The sequence below is a fragment of the Triturus cristatus genome, chromosome 8, assembly GCF_964204655.1.
Source record: "Triturus cristatus chromosome 8, aTriCri1.1, whole genome shotgun sequence".
Lineage (NCBI taxonomy): Eukaryota > Metazoa > Chordata > Amphibia > Caudata > Salamandridae > Triturus > Triturus cristatus.
The window spans coordinates 1294312886-1294333349 of NC_140591.1; positions in this window are offsets into that span (position 1 = coordinate 1294312886).

Genomic DNA, 20464 nt, shown 5'->3' on the forward strand with positions numbered 1-20464 from the left:
TCTATAAAATGTAAATATTTTTTATATATATATATATGCCAAGGTGTAATGAAGAATGAATGGGTGTATAAGAGTCAGGATGGATGATTAAGTAGGTGTGTGACTGACTGTATAAGTGAGTGATTAATTGTGTCTTGCTTAATTCATGTGTTAGCGAGTGATACAGACATTCACACAGTTTAGGTTGTGAGTTGGTGTGTAAGCAGTTCCATGGTTTGGTTAGCAACTAAATGAGGATCTATATGAGCTATTGATTGCTTGTCTGAGTACCTGTATGGGTGCCTGAGTGTCTGGGTGGCTGGGTGGGGAGTGTGACTCTGTGCATAGATGTGTGAGTGGATAATTCACTGGGTATATGTGTTCAAGTCTATGTCTGTGAAGGACTGTATGGCTGGGTGAGTGTGTGTATGAGTGTCTTGGTGAGTGAATGGATGCCTCAGTGGTACATGTGTGAGTAACTCCATATGTGAAAGGCAGTATATATGAGTGTTGGACTGTATAAAAGACTATATGTGAGAGTGAGTGATTGTGAGAGTGCCTGTATGGATCAGTGTGTGCTTGTATTAGTTATTTGTATTAGAGTGTAAGTATGTGGTAGTATATGTTTAAATAAGTGACGTGGTATGTGTATAACTGTACAGGTGAGTAAATGAAAGTTTGATTGATTATGTCCATTACTGACTAGGTGTGTGAATAACTCTATGAATGAGAGGCGGTGTGTGAGTGTCTGTATAGATATGTGACTGGATATGATAATGCTGTATTGATGGCTGACTGTATGTATGAGTGACTGTATGGGTGAATGAATGGATGTGTGTGTAGACCTAGGAATTAGTGAGTGGATATGTACTAACTGGTATTGGTGTGTTCATGGTTTCGAAAATTATAGTCTGTATTTTAGAGTGGGTGTATCAAGTGTTATATTAGGGTTTGATGAGGTGCATCAGATTTTGACGTGGATGATGTCATCAGTGATGTCATCAGTGATGTCATTTGAGATGTCATCAGTGATGTCATCAGTGATGTCACTGACCATGTCATGAATGATAAATATGTGATGTCATCAGCAGTGCATTGCGGGGGCGCAAGCTATAGTTAGCTCAACTAACTATAACAGGGGAATATCTATGGTTTTCTATGAGTGAAATGTACAACTTACTATAACTACCCTGAAACCTATGGTTTTTTCAGTGAATTTCAAAGGTTTTTTTAATGCTAATTTCAAACTATAACGTGCCTAAAACCTATGGTTTTTTCAGTGAATTTCTAAGGTTTTTTAAATGCAAATTTCTAACTATAACTAGGCCTGGGCAAAAATTTCGTTCTGTTCGCGGAAATTGCGATAATTTGACATTTTTGCGTTCCGCGGAGAGCGCGAAAATATCAAAAATTCCGGTTTCCGCAGCTTGGCGATAATTTGTTTCTTGCTCGCGCTGTAAAATAATGCATTCTCGCGCGCGCGCGATCGCCTTACCTGAATCCCTGCGTTCGCCGACAAGTTTTCTTGATCCGGTCGCGTTCTCCATGAGATGTTGTATTGTTTTTAGCCATTTGTGCTGTCTCGCGACAGTTCGCGCCCGCAGTGACGTCATGCGTCGCGCGATCACGTCTTTCTTCTCGCGATCATGCACCGCGAGAACAACTCAAAACAAGATGGCCGCGCCCGCAAGCAACCACATGGGTAAGTTGGCGACCCGCAACCATGCAGAAAATCTCGCGAACATGCCGGAAAAAAACTTCCGCATCTTCGCGATATTTCTGCTTGTTTGCGATAATTTTAAACATTCTCGCGATAATTTGCGAAGGTTAATTCCGCAAATTTTGCCCACCCCTAACTATAACGTGTCTGAAACCTCTGGTTTTTTCACTGAATTTCTAAGGTTTTTAAATGCTAATTTCTAACTATAACGTGCCTGAAACCTATGGTTTTTTCACTGAATTTCAAAGGCAATAGGCCGAGTTAGCAGTAACAAATTAACATCAACCTTTAACTGGTGTAAGGAGGTCGACAATCTACTCTGTGAATTGGACCCAACTCACAGCCACATGTGATAGAGCTACTGATCATGCAGCTCCGACACCCAACAAGGCCACAACACCCAGCGCCTCCACCACCAGAACCTCCTCCACACCACCCCCTCTACTACCATAGATGCAGCGATAAACAGGACAACGGACCTTCCCAAAACTACATGGCCCTCAGCCACACAATAACTAAATGTTGGGAGATGTGGCAACCAACTATGTATGAAGGAGGCAAGTCACCCATCAACATTAAAGCACACAATGCCAAGTGTAACGCTGATGTGCTGCACAGACCTCACTATGCAAAGCACAAACCTCTCCATGTGGAGATATAGTATAGTGCACAGTGAACGCAACCGTGTTACCTCAGGCAGTGGGGAAGATCTCGGTCATGTAGCTGTGTTGTCCCCCCCTGGAAGCGGAAGCGGAGTGGGCTGCTCCAAAGTATGCCACTCCAGCGTAGGAGTATGAATAAATAGGTCAGGCCCTAGGCGTGGTTGACTTGTGGGAAGACCAACGAGACTGTCACAGCGGCAGCCCTCACCCTGGCACGTGGCTGCCGCCATAACCGCAGGCCTCCTTGACACAGGTCCCCTGCGTGTGCTTCAGGTGCTACTAACTCACTGCACCATAAGTCATCGCCACGTGGCCTCATCAAGGCAGAATTCATTAGATAAAACACATTGCTCCTAGTGCAGCCCGCCGGGACCCCGTATCATCGCAGGGTGCACACACGCTGAGTACTCCAGGTGCCACTAACTGTGCAGCTCAATTCAACACCACGTGGCTGTGCGCCCATCCTGACCGCTGCCTCCGCCCTACACTGGGGTTACACGGTTTACAATTCAAGATTAGTAGCTACGCAAATTGTGTAAGAGACTATAATGGGTTAAGAACACCAAATGCTCCCAATCTGTGCAGCTCAAGTCAACGTCACCTGCCTGTGGGACTTTGCTGACCGCTGCCTCTGGCCTACACTGTGTAAGACCGGCGACATGAGGTGCCAACTAATCCTGTTCAACACAAGCCGATCCTACATGTGTAACAGTGTCCTGACTCCTGAATGGCGGCGACCACAACACCAGACTCCCTTCGATCAGTGAGGGGTATTTCCATATGGAAGGCCGGCGACACGTGGTGCCACTGAACCTGCACTACGCTGGCTGGTGGGGCCACCAACGTATGCACGTGGCTGTGGGCCCTTGCTCATCGCTACCTTTGGCCTACACTGTGGAAGACCGGTGACAAATGGTGCCACTAACCGTCTTCAACACAAGCCGATCCCACATGTGGATCTGTGTCCTAAGTCCTGAATGGTAGTAACCCCAACTCAGTGAGACAGCCACAGCACCAGACTCCCTTCGATCAGTGAGGCATATTTCCATATGCAACGGCGATGACATGTGGTGCCACTGACCCTGTTCAACACAAGCCGAACAATCCCACATGTGGAACTGTGTCCTGAATCCTGAATGGAAGTGACCCCAACTCCGTGAGACAACCACAGCACCAGACTCCCTTTGATCAGTGAGGCATATTTCCATATGCAACGGCGGCAAAACGTGGTGCCAATAACTCTGTTCAACACAAGCCGATCCCACATGTGGAACTGTGACCTGAGTCCTGAAAGGCAGTCACCCCAAGTCTGTGGCAGTGACCACAGCACCACACTCCCGTCGATCAGTGAGGCATATTTCGATATGCAAGGCCGGCAACACGTAGTCACACTAACCCTCTTTAACACAAGCCGATCCCACATGTGTAACTGTGTCCTGAGTCTTGAATAGCAGTCACCCCAAGTCCTTGGCAGCGACCACAGCACCACACTCCCTTTGATCAATGAGGGGTATTTCCATATGCAACTACAGATTCCAGTAGGCAACTATAACAGTCCTACACCCTACTTATTATCCTTTTAGTATCCTTGCTTCAACAACTTTTTTTTATATCATTTATAGCTTTACTACAATGACCAAATTAAACTTCAAATGCAAACAATCCCACATGTGGAACTGTGTCCTGAATCCTGAATGGCAGTGACCCCAACTCCATGAGACAACCACAGCACCAGACTCCCTTTGATCAGTGAGGCATATTTCCATATGCAACGGCGGCAACACGTGGTGCCAACTAACACTGTCCAACACAAGCCGATCCCACATGTGTAACTGTGTCCTGAGTCCTGAACGTCAGTGACCCGAACTTCGTAACAGTGACTACAGCACCACAATCCCTTCGATTAGTGAGGCATATTTCGATATGCAAGGCCAGCGACACGTAGTCCCACTAACCCTCTTTAACACAAGCCGATCCCACATGTGTAACTGTGTCCTGAGTCCTGAATGGCAGTGACCCCAAGTACGTGGCAGTGACCACAGCAGCATACTCTCTTTGATCAGTTAGACATATTTCCATATGCAAGGCCGGCGACACGTAGTCCCACTAACCCTCTTTAACACAAGCCAATCCCACATGTGTAACTGTGTCCTGAATAGCAGTCACCCCAAGTCTGTGGCAGCGACCACAGCACCAGACTCCCTCTGATCAATGAGACATATTTCCATATGCAAGGCTGGCGACACGTAGTCCCACTAACCCTCTTTAACACAAGTCGATCCCACATGTGTAACTGTGTCCTGAGTCCTGAGTCCTGAATGGCTGTCACCCCAAGTCTGTGCCAGTGACCACAGCACCAGACTCCCTCTGATCAGTGAGGCATATTTCCATATGCAAGGGCAACAGCACGTGGTGCCACTAACCCTGTTCAACACAAGCCGATCCCACATGTGTAACTGTGTCCTGAGTCCTGAACGTCAGTGACCCGAACTTCGTAACAGTGACTACAGCACCACAATCCCTTCGTTAAGTGAGGGGTATTTGCATATGGAAGGCCGGTGACACGTGGTGCCACTGAACCTCCACTACGCAGGCCGGTGGGGCCACCAATGTATGCACATGGCTGTGGGCCCTTGACTCACAATTCAGATAGAGTCCTGATTCCACATGACGCAGTCCAGTAGCCAAGACACATTGCTCCCAGTGCGGCCCGTCCACACCAAGCATCATCACAGGCTCATACAGTCACAATGCTTCTGGTGCCACTAACCCTCTTTAACACAAGCCGATCCCACATGTGTAACTGTGTCCTGAGTCCTGAATGGCAGTGACCCCAAGTCTGTGGCACCGACCACAGCACCAGACTCTCTTCAGTCTTATTTGTTGTTCTTTTCTTTAAATACATTTTTTTATATGTAAATCTATACATGACTAAGATTCTTCTTTGTCCAACCGCACAGGGACACTTCCAGGCCCAAGAAGGTTGTTGGGGTTATGATAGTACTGTGGGAAGAGGGTGTGTTACCTGCTGATGTGGGGCAGAGGCAGCGTCAAAGGGGTATCTATCACAGAAACAACTCCGATATGTTTTCACAAATGCCAGCTGACGGACTGAATCACAAAATGGTTTTTCAATGCTTATGTAATGTGAGTTATGAACAGTTCACACCCAGGTTTGCAGAGGGACAGCTGCAGTCCATCCACTCGACTCACAGACACAGTACTACGAGCCATCCGCATCATTGTAGCTATCCCTGCCCTGTTCTGTCGTACACCACGCCACGCCACACCACTCTGATTATGTTCCGACGTTGGCCCCACATAGCTACCTGTCGCAGGCATACTCGCTGTTGGTGTGCAGGTCAGTGGTCTAGTTCTCAACATCTCACAGCCACTGCCTGAGGGCAGGTTTGCACACACACCACACCCATCTGGCACATGCGTCACAGGCCATGTGACCACGCAAATATATTAGATCGACAACGTCACATCCTTTATTGCCGGTGCTGACTAGATAGCAGATGCTCCATGTGTCTCAACCATAAAGAGTCTTTGAAAAGTTGCGCAGAAGGTTAGTTGCACCCTAATCTGTATAGCCGTCAGGGGCCTACTACCTCTTTGGCACAGACTTCAGATGCACAGGGTTAGTGCCACCCAAAGCTCATATGGCCATCAGAGGTCTACCACCACGTGGCACGGACTTGAGTTCCACCGGCTTAGTGGCCCCAGTAGCTGATGTGTTCTCTGCCATTGATGACTCAGGACTCAGCGACATGTGTGAGATCTGCCGGGCCGCGGAGAAGCTGATGTGGTCTCCACCATTGATGACTCAGGACTCAGCGACATGTGTGAGATCTGCCGGGCCGTGGAGAAGATGATGTGGTCTCTGCCATTCATGACTCAGGACTCAGCGACATCTGTGAGATCCACGGAGAAGCTGATGTTGTCTCTGCCATTTATGACTCAGGACTCAGCGACATATCTGGGATGTGCGGAGTTTTGACGGGCACATGGAGTGCCCACTGCTGCACACTCCGGTGCCACCAGGTATTTATTTGCTCATGGATGCGCAGGGGTGGCAGTGTCTCTCTCTCTCTCTCTCTCTCTCTCTCTCTCTTTCTCTCTCTCTCTCTCTCTCTTCCTTCTTTTCCTTCTATCTCTCTAACTCACTCTCTTCCTTCTCCCTTTCTCACTCCCTTTCATTCCATCCCTCTCTTTTTCTCTCTGGCTTTTTTTTCCTTCTCTTTTTCTCTGTGTGTCTCTCCTTTGATATGCCCATTACACACGTCCTTATTTTGTGCTTTATTTTCCAGGGTCTGTCGTCGACATCCATTGTCCCCACAGGAGTGTTCCGCCTTGTTGTTTTGTACTATTTTTGTAAAATTTTGTTTATTAGTTTATCGTTCATATATATGTTAATAAAACAATAATGTTCGAAAAAAACCTTAATAACGTTTTTGGTTGTTCTCTTAACTGCTGTGTGACTCTTTCTTGTTCTTATTACTGTTATTTGATGGAGTCCACCATGGTGTTAAATTTTGGGGCATTTATCGCGGGAATACTGGTGATGTCTGCAGTTTGCACCAACTTCTGAATAGTGTGTTAGATTTATCTCAACTTTAATTCCATTAAAGTTCTGATAATGAAATGCAGACTAGCGGTTCTCGTGCAAAAAGACACGAGGTGCTCCTTAGTGATTTATTCTAAATACTAAAATCCTGTATTGAATTGCACTGAGGTAGTGGCTGAACTTACAGTGTACACACAAAATTAATTAAGAAATCTCATTGTATTTATATTGATTGGGAACAGTGCGTCAGGTGCAGGATCATGACGAGATACACTGCTCAGTTCGTATACTGTTCTGCACACAAAAAAAATCACATCACAACTTTCACACCAACTTCAATGCGAAACAAATTCCTGCGATAAGCCTCGTTAGCACCAGGGATTTTACAACTGCTTTCTGCTGGTGTTAAGCAGGACGACTACCTGCACCATGAAAGGGAACACAGCCAAGAGCCACACCAGAACACCCACAGGTGCCATAGAGTCAATGAGTGTGATACAGGGATACCCATGAGGGCCACAAGACTCATCGCAACAACTCCAGGACTGCCGACGCCCCCCAAACTCACATCTGAGCAAGTGTGTCCCTGTGGTCATTGTCTTACCATGATAGGCATGAGCCCTGCAACATCACAGTGTGCTGTCACCTCAGAGTTGGCAGTGATCCTTGACATATAGCTACGCACGCATCCTTCTGCATGCACAACCAACGTGTGCTGGTCCGGGGTATACAGGTCAGCGCAGGGATGTGCCTATCCGGCAAGGGGAACGGGGTGTCTCGGACATGTCCGTGTACAGGAAGTGCGGTAAGTGTGTCTCTGTGTTCTGGTGTGGCCTGCCACAAGGGCCTCAGCAGTCGATGTTGTAAAGCGGCATGCACCACCTCCAAACGGCACTGTGATGGTGTAGTTTGAATGTAGCAGGACATGCGCGAATAGGCATTACAATGGTGTGCCGTGCAAGTGCACAAGATACTACAGCGCACCGTAGAAAAGTGTGGGGGCTCGTGGGAGGGAGGAGCAGCTGTCTGGCAATGTAACACACAGTGAACTCGCCCATGTGCCACGTACTGGGCATCCCATCCATGATGACCACTGTCGCAGACATCCCACAACACCAATGACCGGCCTTTGTACACATCCTGTATGAATGCAGCGTGGCTTTCACTTCTATGCTCGTTCAGTGGTGTGATGTTGACGGGTTTTATGACTTGTGCTCCTTGTTGGTGTGTTTCATTTTGGCCATTGGTTGTCTATACTTGTGCTGTTCTTAATTGTGCATGTGTGCCATTCTGCCCATCTCCCCCGCCCCCCCACTCCCTGCTTTTTCCTCTTCCTGGTGCTGTTGTGTCTATACGTTTGTTGCTCCACACATAAATACATGTAAAGAACAAATTAGAATAGTTCCTTAATTTTTTTAGTTTTCAAAACTTCTCTCTATTGGTTTCTTTTTAATTTTCCAGTTAAACCGTTTTTTTAATATTCAACAACACATAGAAGTCAGAAGTGCAACATATTCTATCAACACACTTTCTAGAACATTCTACAACACGTGCAGGTTAAAAGTTCATCAATTTTTTTAAACTTAACGATATTTTTTTGCAACATTTTCTCGAACATTTAACGGCGCGTGCAGGTTAAAAGTTCACGATTGTTTTAAGTTCGAACAGTGCTTTCCAAATGCAAGTGGCAGGTTTGGTTGAGTTGAGCAAATTTTATCCTATGATATGTACTCCACGTTGAAACTGCTTTTTCTTAACCAATCACAAAGATGCTTTTCCACAAAACGAATGTGCACCCTACTTTTAAAAAAGAATGCTTTTAATCTCCCAATCATGTATCGTTTTGTATGGCAAAAAAAAGTAGTTCCCCATCTTTAAACATATCTCTTATTCTACCAAGGAACTGCATGAGCTACAGACATCTTTCCATACCTTCCAGCCATACCTTCAAAATGCTAGTGTGGATCGTAGGACATACCTATATTTTCTGGTGCAAGAGCAGAACACAAACGTATTGACTTAGACCTAGGTTTACAAAATGTGGACATTAGATGGTTTGCACAGAGAAGATTGAAGTGGCACCAATTGCTACCTTTGGTTAAAACCTCTTTGCATCTTCCACACCCTGACCTCATGATTGTGCATTGTGGTGGAAATGACCTAAGCACATTGACTGGGGTACGTTTGGAAATGCTTATGAAGGACAACTTTGGACACCTCAGCTCAGCACCATGTGACTCTGGGCAATAGCTCACTTAATAGCTCACATAATTTTCACGCCGGCCTCGAGGGCCTTCAGACCCATGGGGGTGAGTAGTTTGTGCTTTACAAATACCGTATTGATTTGATACACGCAAATTAATCTTCACACTCCCTCTATAACACCCCCTAAGCACCATACACAAGTTACAATGTTCAAAACAAAAGTTCTTCCGAGTAAGTATAACTACATGCTGACACTACTTGACAGATGTGGCACATCGACCAGAACACATGACTTCACACCATAAGACACACAGTTTAGGCTCAAGCTTTCATCCCCGACTTCTGCAGCAGCTCACCTCAGCAGCATCAGACTCTAGGCAATACCTCACTTAATTTCCGTAGCCCCACACTTTCAGACCAGCAGGGATGAGTAGTTTGCTTTTCATCCCCTTTATAGCACACCCTAAACACCCCACAGAGGTTACAGTGCTCCTACCCTCCTCTTTCCTACTTTTTTTGTCCTTTTTCCCCCTTACTTGCTTTGACAGAATCACAAAATGGCAGCCAACACTTCCTAATTGCAACCGCTCGCAGCGCTCCCAACCGAAAAGCAGCAAGCTCGTGCTCGTAACGCCTCAGTCAATCAGATTCCCAAATATCGATATCTGTAAATTTCGATATTTCTCAAAAACTACTGAACGGATTTACACCAAATAAACAAAAGCATGCTTTCTAGACCAAGACCCTTCTCCCAGCCAAATTTGGGAAAATTCCATTCACCCGTTTAACCTGTAGCCTTGTCTAAAGTTTCCTATGGGGAAAACACGTTCTGGGAGCCCCCTTTGTTCTCGGCCCCCCCTTGACGAATCACCCCCAAACTCAACATAGGAGCGGATATGAACAAAGAATCAGTTTGAAAAATGTTGTGAAGATTCATCAAACAACGCCAAATTTATAAGCAAAACAAAAAATGCTCTTCCTATGGAAACTTGGTCCTAACTATAACTACCTACTGGCGACCGCCAGTAGGTAATATATGTATATATACCACTCAAGAGCACTGCAAGTGTATATATATATATATATGTGTGTATATATATATATTCACTTAAAAAACCATAGGTTTCACACATGTTATAGTTAGCTGGACATTTCCCTCGTAAAAAACCAATGAAATTCCCCCGTTATAGTTAGTGCAGGCAACTATAACTCACGCGACCGCAATCCTCTGCTGATGACGTCAGATATTACATCACTGTATTTAGACACCTATTTACCCATGTCTTCTTCCATTAATCTTTAGCTATACATATATTACAAATATTTATTTTTCAGAAAGACACATATGTAATCAGTGATGTAATATCTGACGTCATCAGCAGAGGATTGCGGTCGCGTGAGTTATAGTTGCCTGCACTAACTATAACGGGGGAATTTCATTGTTTTTTTACGAGGGAAATGTCCAGCTAACTATACCATGTGTGAAACCTATGGTTTTTTAAGTGAATTTGCAAGGTTTTTTAAATGCTAATTCCTAACTATAACGTGTGTGAAACCTATGGTTTTCTAAGTGAATTTGTACAGTTTTTTAAAAGCTAAGCTATGTATTTATTAATATTTTTTTTTTTTCAGGTTTTTCACCGTGCGCGTACCTTGCGCGCACCGTGTGCTTCGCGCACCTTGCGCGCGCTGAGGGCGCTCGGTGCGCTTCGCGCACCGAGCGGCCACGATGCGTTGTGCGTGCCGTGCGCGTACGGTGCGCGCACCCCGCGCTTTTTTGTCAAAAAAATTAATGTTTTTTTCACCCTTGGGGGTCCTTCAGTGACCCCTTGACAAAGGCTAGGGGGTCAGGAACTGTCCACCCTGCCCCCTTTTCACGTTCTCCACCTTTGTTTTTCACTGCCTCAGACTGCGAGAGACAAAATGGCGGCCGACACTTCCTGATTTCGACCGATTAGAATGTTTACTGACATCTAACAACCAATCAGAATTGCGCTCGCGCACGGTGCGCGCACGGTGCGCGCTTATAGATATATATGTACTTTTAACTGAAATTTTCTCAGGAACTACAGAACAGATTGACTCCAGATATTCAAAAGGCACATCCCTGACCTGAGGACTACCTCTCTGCCAAATTTCAAGTAATTCTGTTCAGCAGTTCGGGCTGTACCTTGGACTAAAGGTCCCTATGGAAAAATGCAAGGGGAAAACGCGTTTTGGGACCCCCCTTTTTTCTCGGCCCCCGCTTGACTAATCACCCCGAGACTTTCAGGGTAGGAGCGGAGCGCCCCACCTATTTTGAAAAATTCGCGAGGATTCGTCAACCGGCGCCAAAGTTATTCAAAATAGAATTTTCAGATTTCCTATGGAAACACGGTCCTAACTATAACTATCTACTCGCGACCGCCAGTAGATAATATATATATATATATATATAGATATATATATATATATATATATATATATATATATATATATATATATATATATATATATATTACCTACTGGCGGTCGCCAGTAGGTAGTTATAGTTAGGACCCCTTTTCCATAGGAAAACCTCAACATTCTATTTTGAATAACTTTGGCGCCGGTCGATGAATCCTCGCGAATTTCTCAAAATAGGTGGGGCGCTACGCTCCGCTCCTACCCTGAAAGTCTCGGGGGGATTCGTCAAGCGGGGGCTGAGATAAAAGGGGGGTCCCAAAACGCGTTTTTCCCATGCATTTTTCCATAGGACCTTTAGAACGAGCTACAGCCCGAACGGCTGAACAGAATTACTAGAAATTTGGCAGAGAGGTAGTCCCTAGGTCAAGGAAGTGCCTTTTGTAGGTTTGGTGTAAATCTGTTCAGTAGATTCTGAGAAAATAGCCTTTAAATCAATATATATATCTGAGCCAGCTTACGGTACGCTTACCGTACGCTTACCGTAAGCGTACGGTGGCGTGCGCGAGCGCGATTCTGATTGGCTCTTAGATCTTAGTAAACATTCGAATCGGCCGAAACCAGGAAGCGGCGGCCGCCATTTTGTCTCTCGCACTGAGTGTTGTTTATCAAACAAGATGGCCAAAAACATGTTACGGGGCTGTTTTGACAACTCCCTCCCACATAGGCATGTTGAGGGAGTCCCCAAACATCCCCCAAGAGCAAAAACGGTTTTAATTTTTTTTTCGGCAATTTCGCCGAGTACGCTTACCGTACGCTTACCGTAAGCGTACGGTAAAAAAAAAAAAAAAAAAAAACACTATCCACACTTACCCCACCCCCTGTGCTTTTGGTGGCCGTAGGCCACCAAATGTACAGGGCTTATTAATAGGTAAAAAAACCTAAATTTTGGCAACATGAAATTATAAAATCGAAATAAAAAAAACACTATCCACATTGACCCCACCCCCTGTGCTTTTGGTGGCCGAAGGCCACCAAATGTACAGGGCTTATTAAAGTTGATAAAAACCGTGCACGGAACGAACTGCGTTAAGTGGGCGCGCACGCCTCGAATGGCGTAAAGTAACTTAGCATTTAAAAAACCGTACAAATTCACTGAAAAAACCATAGGTTTCACACACGTTATAGTTAGGAATTAGCATTTAAAAAACCTTGCAAATTCACTGAAAAAACCATAGGTTTCACACATGTTATAGTTAGCGGAAATTTTACTGATAAAAAACCAGTGAAATTGCCCCGTTATAGTTAGTGCTGGCAACTATAACTCACGCGACCGCAATCTTCTGCTGATGACATATGTGTCTTTATGAAAAAAAAATATTTGTAATATATGTATAGCTAAAAATGTATGGAAGAAGACATGGGCAAATAAGTGTCTAAATACAGTATTAGCATCAGCAGAGGATTGCGGTCGCGTGAGTTATAGTTGCCAGCACTAACTATAACGGGGCAATTTCACTGGTTTTTTATCAGTAAAATTTCCGCTAACTATAACATGTGTGAAACCTATGGTTTTTTCAGTGAATATATATATATATATATATATATCTATATATTCACTGAAAAAACCAAAGGTTTCAGGTGCGTTATAGTTAGGAATTGGCATTTAAAAAACCTTAGAAATTCACTAAAAAAAACATAGGTTTCAGGGGCGTTATAGTTAGCTGGACATTTCCCTCGTACAAAACCTGAGAAATTCCCCTGTTATAGTTTGTTCAGCTAACTATAACTCGCGCCCCCGCAATGCACTGCTGATGACGTCACATATTACATCACTCATGACATGGTCAGTGACATCACTGATGACATCACTGATGACATCCCAAATGACATCACTGATGACATCACTGATGATGTCATCCATGTGATATATCAGTGCATCTTCTCACACCCTAATATAACCTTTGATACACCGACTCAAAATTTCAGACGGCCATTTTGAAAACCATAGATACTCCAATACCAATAACTACATACCCACTCATTGACTCTTAGGTCTACATACATCTCCACTCACCTGTACAGTCACTCATACTTACAATCACTCCGTACAGGACTATCATATGCATTTATACACCTATATAGACACTCACACACCGCCAATCATCCATTGAGGTACTGACACACCTAGTCAGTCATGCAAATAATTAATCACAGTCCAATTTACTCACCTATACAGTTAAACACACTCAAGTTCACTTACGCATAAAAATACTAACAAATTCTGACACTCTTATACAATTACTAATACAAGCACACACTCATCCATACAGGCACTCCCTCAACCACACACTCTCACATATAGATAGTTAAATACTCTTACACACATATACACTGTGTTTCACATATGTAGTTACTGACACATGTACAACTGAGATATACATTCAATCACTAACACACTCATACATACACTCACCCAGCCATACAGTCCATCACAGTTGCACTCTTAAAACCATGCACCATAGAATCACCCACTCACACATCTATGCACAGAGTCACACACACACTACCCACACAAACACTCAGACACCCATACAGATACTGAGACAACCAATGAATAACCCATATATACACATTCATATAGGTATTCACAAAACGATGCAGCCACTTATACACCAACACACAGACACATACAGACATTCACACAGTTTAGTCACTAGTCTGCAGTAAAACACATTTAATGACTCACTTATAGAGTCAGTTACGCACCTAGAAAATCATCCATTCACACACTTGTACACCCACTCATTCTTCAACAGGCCTTTCAATATATATATTAAACATATTAAAACTTTACAGATACACAGACCCACTGGATGACGTCATCAGTGATGTCATCAGTGATGTCATTTGAGATGTCATCAGTGATGTCATGAGTGATGTCACTGACCATGTCATGAGTGATGTAATATGTGACGTCATCAGCAGTGCATTGCGGGGGCGCAAGTTATAGTTAGCTGAACTAACTATAACGGGGGAGTTTCTAGGGTTTTGTTCGAGGGAAATGTCCAGCTAACTATAACGCCCCTGAAACTTATGTTTTTTTAGTGAATATATATATATATATATATATCCAATCATGCAGGATACCCATTCAAAGAAGGCCACTGGAGGATGAATTGTTCACTTAGTTTAATGGCAGCATGCTGGCAGTTAACATGACAGGAAACACACATCAATGAAATAAAACGCCAGACGCGTTTCGGGAGTCACAAAATCCCTTCTTCTGTGGCGTATTGTTGCAGCAAAATGAAAGCGCTGATGCTGAGGCACAGTTCAATTTAAAACACCTGCCACGATGGGCGTGGCCGAAAACACGGCCTTCTTTGAATGGGTATCCTGCATGATTGGATATATATATATATATATATTCAATGAAAAAACCATAGGTTTCACACACGTTATAGTTAGGAATTAGCATTTAAAAAACCTTAGAAATTCAATGAAAAAACCAAAGGTTTCACACACGTTATTTTTAGCTGGTCATTTTACTCGTAAAAAACCATTGAAATTCCCCCGTTATAGTTAGTTAAGCTAACTATAACTCGCGCGCCCGCAATGTACTACTGATGACGTCACATATTACATCACTCATGACATGGTCAGTGACATCACTCATGACATCACTGATGACATCTCAAATGACATCACTGATGACATCATCCTTGTGACAGAGTGGTAGACCTCCTCTCACCATAATATAACCTTTGATACACACATTTAAAAATAGATACTAAAATTATCAAAACAATGGACATACCAATAACAGTAACAACAACCTATTCAGTATTTCTAAGATCAACATACACATCCACTCATCCACCAACAGTCCTATACAGTCACTCATACATGTACTCACTCATCATATGTACTCATACACGTATACATCCTGTTACACAATGCCACTCATCCATAGAGGTACTCACACACATAGTCACTCATGCTAATAAAGAAACAAACATCAATTTACTTGCATATACAGTTATACACACACCAGCACACTTACTTTAACAGAAACTTACACATACTTAGTCTTTTTAACAATCACTTATAGAAACACATACTTATTCATACAGGAACTCTTTCAATCTCTCACTCTCACATATACTCACTTATATACACCAATAGTCACATATACTAGTTTAAAACATATGTAGTTACTCATAAAGACACTATTGAGACAGTCATTCACTCACTAACACATCCATGCATACAGTCATCCACCCATACAGTCCTGCACACATGCTGTCTTCAACACATACAAAGAGTGAGTCACTCATTCATGCACCTATGCACTACATAATACCCCCCACCGAACCATACAGACACTCAGACACTCATAGTGATACTCAAAAAAACAACTAATAACCTCTATAGACACTCATGTAGCTACTCACCAACCCATGCAGCCACTTATACACAAAGTGAGAGACTGATACAGATATTAACATATTTAAACATTACTCAGTAAGCCATGTATTCAATAAGATACACTTAAACAGTCAGAAATACAATCAATTTTTCAAAAACAAATCATCCACTTAGACACTTATATACCCATTGATTCTTCCATCGACCTTGAGATATACATATATAAAACATATTTAATTTTCAGAAAAACACACATTCACTGGATGATGTCATCAGTGATGTCATTTGAGATGTCATCAGTGATGTCATGAGTGATGTCACTGACCATGTCATGAGTGATGTAATATGTGACGTCATCAGTAGTACATTGCGGGCGCGCGAGTTATAGTTAGCTTAACTAACTATAACGGGGGAATTTCAATGGTTTTTTACGAGTAAAATGTCCAGCTAACTATAACGTGTGTGAAACCTTTGGTTTTTTCATTGAATTTCTAAGGTTTTTTAAATGCTAATTCCTAACTATAACGTGTGTGAAACCTATGGTTTTTTCATTGAATTAGCAAGGTTTTTTAAATGCTAATTCCTAACTATAACGTGTGTGAAACCCATGGTTTTTTCAGTGAATTTGCAAGGTTTTTTAAATGCTATTTTTTTTTTCTTCTATTTTTTTAAACATATTTTTAATTTAATGTTCTAACCTTTTATAAAGACTATGGTTAAATTTTTAAAATTCTTTAATATGTTTTTTTAAATATATTTCACAAAATAAACATGTTATAATTTTTTGCAGTACATTTTTTCCTTTTTTTTTAGTACGCGTACCGTAAGCTTACGGTAAGCGTACGGTTTACGCAACGCCCGTAATTTATCTACGCTGTTTGCGTATAGTTACGCAATTTGCGTAGCCGCGCGTACTCCGCGTGGGACGCGTACGCGTGTACGCTACACGCGCACGTTACGCGGAAGTGTCGGGCAGTGACTGTTATGCGCATGCGCGCAAGCGCGTGTCTTTTTTACGCGCATGCGCACTTTTGCCGTAAGCGTACCGTAAGCGTACCGTAAGCGTACGGTAGGTCATGTGATCATGAAACACAACTTTTGATTGGTTGAAACTACTTTCAGTTCTAGAACTCTCCTACACCACACCCATTCCCCTCATTTCTGCTTGTGATCCCTTAGGAGAAGGAGCTGGGTTGTCTTTGTGATACGATGGCAGAACAGCAGAGCCCTTCTGAGAGTGAGGCTAGCACTAGCAGCACTACCTTGAGGCAGAGAGCGAGGAAACAAAAGACCTATTATGTATGGGATTATTTTACTTTTCCTGAAGGCCAGCTAAAGGTAAATGCACCCTTAGTGACTTGCAAGCTGTGTCAGCGTGTACTTTCAAGAGGTAATCCTGACAGGAAGTATTCCTTTGGGAATCATACCATGATGAGGCACCTCAAGGATGTACACAAAAGGACACATGCTCGACTTTTTGGAGGTAACCCTTCAGAAAGTCAACCAAGCACATCCACAGCAGCTCAGCCTGGACCATCATCTGCAGGGCTGACTCCTTCTTCTGCAGGTCAGGTGAGCCCTTCATCTGTGGGGGGAGCATCTCCTTTTGCTGGCCCTCTGGAAATTAACCCTCGATTTCTGAGGGTTGATATTCGATGTGCCTCTTGTCATGATCTAATTTGTCATAGGGAGACCAGTGTTTCCCTAGTGAACCTCAAAATAGATCAGCACACTTGTCACAGAGACTAATTTTCCCATTCTTTCTTTCCTCTCTCCCTGCATGAACACAACGGCTCTTTTAAGAGCCAACCTTATCTTTCATCTTTTTTTTATAGATGTTTTTAAAAACTTTTTTTTTTTTTTTACCGTACGCGTACGGTGCGCGTAATTTTTTTTTTTTTTTTAAAAAAACACTAAAAATCAATAATCACATTACAAGGACTTTGAAACACTACAATTATTATTATTGACTTACCATACCCACTCAAAAAAATATTTATTCATTTGTTTTTTTTAAAAAAAATTGCTTTAAAAATGGTTCTAGTTTTCGAAAATTTTCTATATCAATCTGAAAAAAAAGAAAAAAGTATTAATATTTTTTAAACATTTTAAAATACAGTACACGTATTTACATATTTACCAAAAAATATTTTTGCCTTATTTTTGCTGTTTTCAGAATATATTGCATTTCACTTTAAATTGTGAAAGCAATTGCATTCATCATTTAACAGCGGGCAAAAAAAAAATAACAAACTCAAAGATTGTATTAAAAAAGCCCAGAATCTCTTCTCACTTAAACTTAACATTACAGAAATGCATAATATTCTAAAAAAATATCATCAAAAAACAATACTTATTTCTTTAAAATACCGTCTGATATTTTTGTTTCAGAAGTATAATCACAATATTATATCTCAAATAACTCCACAATACATCTGATTCCATTTCCTTTAGGCCAAATAGTAATTTTCAAAAAATTTTTGGATTACATTTTCAATGGTAATCCAATAAAATTCTAAAGTTTAATTTGTCCAGATCTCACCGATTCTCTGTAACATTTTGGTTCCCGAAAATTTTTTTAATAATTTATTAAGTCCACAATAGAATTGGTTACTTTTCCACATGGCCATGATTCCACAGGATAAGCAGCTGGGTGTGTGCTAAGAGTCTGTTTCTGCACAAAAAAATGTCTCCCCCTTTCCATCTAATGCAACTGTGAAATCACCAGAGCAAAACGCAATAAATCTCTGCCTGTAATTCCTATTTGCACACAGAGTCATGTTTTCACATTAGTCCCAAAACGAAATTTCTTTGCCAATTTAAATGCACACTTACTGCTCTTTTTTTTTGGCAAGTGAAAATCACTTTTACAGACTGACACATTATGAAACCACTTTTCAGATTTTTTTAAAAAAGCCCATGTCCAGACTGCTTTTTCAGACCACCACCATGTGTATCCTCGGTGACTGCCTTCACTCCAGCAAGGGCAACCAGCCTTAGTGATGCTGAATGTATTTGCATTACAGACTGAAACCTCAAAACCCCACTCGCTTCTAAATACTGTGCATGATTCCACATGGCAAGCAGCTGGGTGTGTGCTAAGAGTCTGCTTCTTCCCCCAAAAAATCGCTCCCCCTTTTTCCTACTAATGCAACTGTGAAATCACCAGAGCAAAACGCAATAAATCTCTGCCTGTAATTCCTATTTGCACACAGAGTCATGTTTTCACATTAGTCCCAAAACGAAATTTCTTTGCCAATTTGAATGCACACTTACTGCTCTTTTTTTTTGGCAAGTGAAAATCACTTTTACAGACTGACACATTATGAAACCACTTTTCAGATTTTTTTAAAAGCCCATGTCCAGACTGCTTTTTCAGACCACCACCATGTGTATCCTCGGTGACTGCCTACACTCCAGCAAGGGCAACCAGCCTTAGTGATGCTGAATGTATTTGCATTACAGACTGAAACCTCAAAACCCCACTCGCTTGTAAATACTGTGCATGATTATACATGGAAAGGAGCTGGGTGTGTGCTAAGAGTCTGCTTCTTCCCCCCAAAAATCGCTCCCCCTTTTTCCTACTAATGCAACTGTGAAATCACCAGAGCAAAACGCAATAAATCTCTGCCTGTAATTCCTATTTGCACACAGAGTCATGTTTTCACATTAGTCCCAAAACGAAATTTCTATGCCAATTTAAATGCACACTTACTGCTCTTTTTTTTTGGCAAGTGAAAATCACTTTTACAGACTGACACATTATGAATCCACTTTTTAGATTTTTTTAATTGCACATGTCCAGACTGCTTTTTCAGACCACCACCATGTGTATCCTCGGTGACTGCCTACACTCCAGCAAGGGCAACCAGCCTTAGTGATGCTGAATGTATTTGCATTACGGTCTGAAACCTCAAAACCCCACTCGCTTCTAAATACTGTGCATGATTATACATGGAAAGGAGCTGGGTGTGTGCTAAGAGTCTGCTTCTTCCCCCAAAAAATCGCTCCCCCTTTTTCCTACTAATGCAACTGTGAAATCACCAGAGCAAAACGCAATAAATCTCTGCCTGTAATTCCTATTTGCACACAGAGTCATGTTTTCACATTAGTCACAAAACGAAATTTCTTTGCCAATTTAAATGCACACTTACTGCTCTTTTTTTTTGGCAAGTGAAAATCACTTTTACAGACTGACACATTATGAATCCACTTTTTAGATTTTTTTAAAAAGCCCATGTCCAAACTGCTTTTTCAGACCACCACCATGTGTATCCTCGGTGACTGCCTACACTCCAGCAAGGGCAACCAGCCTTAGTGATGCTGAATGTATTTGCATTACTGACTGCAACCTCAAACCCTTTAAGTATTCCTTATTTTTACCAGTACACCTTAATTTATCATGAAAAAATAGTCCATATTATTTTACATGTTCCTCACATTTAAATTTCTCCCAAAACAGAAAATAATAAACACAACTTCTACAAAAGGAATTCCAATTCTTTTATTCATTTC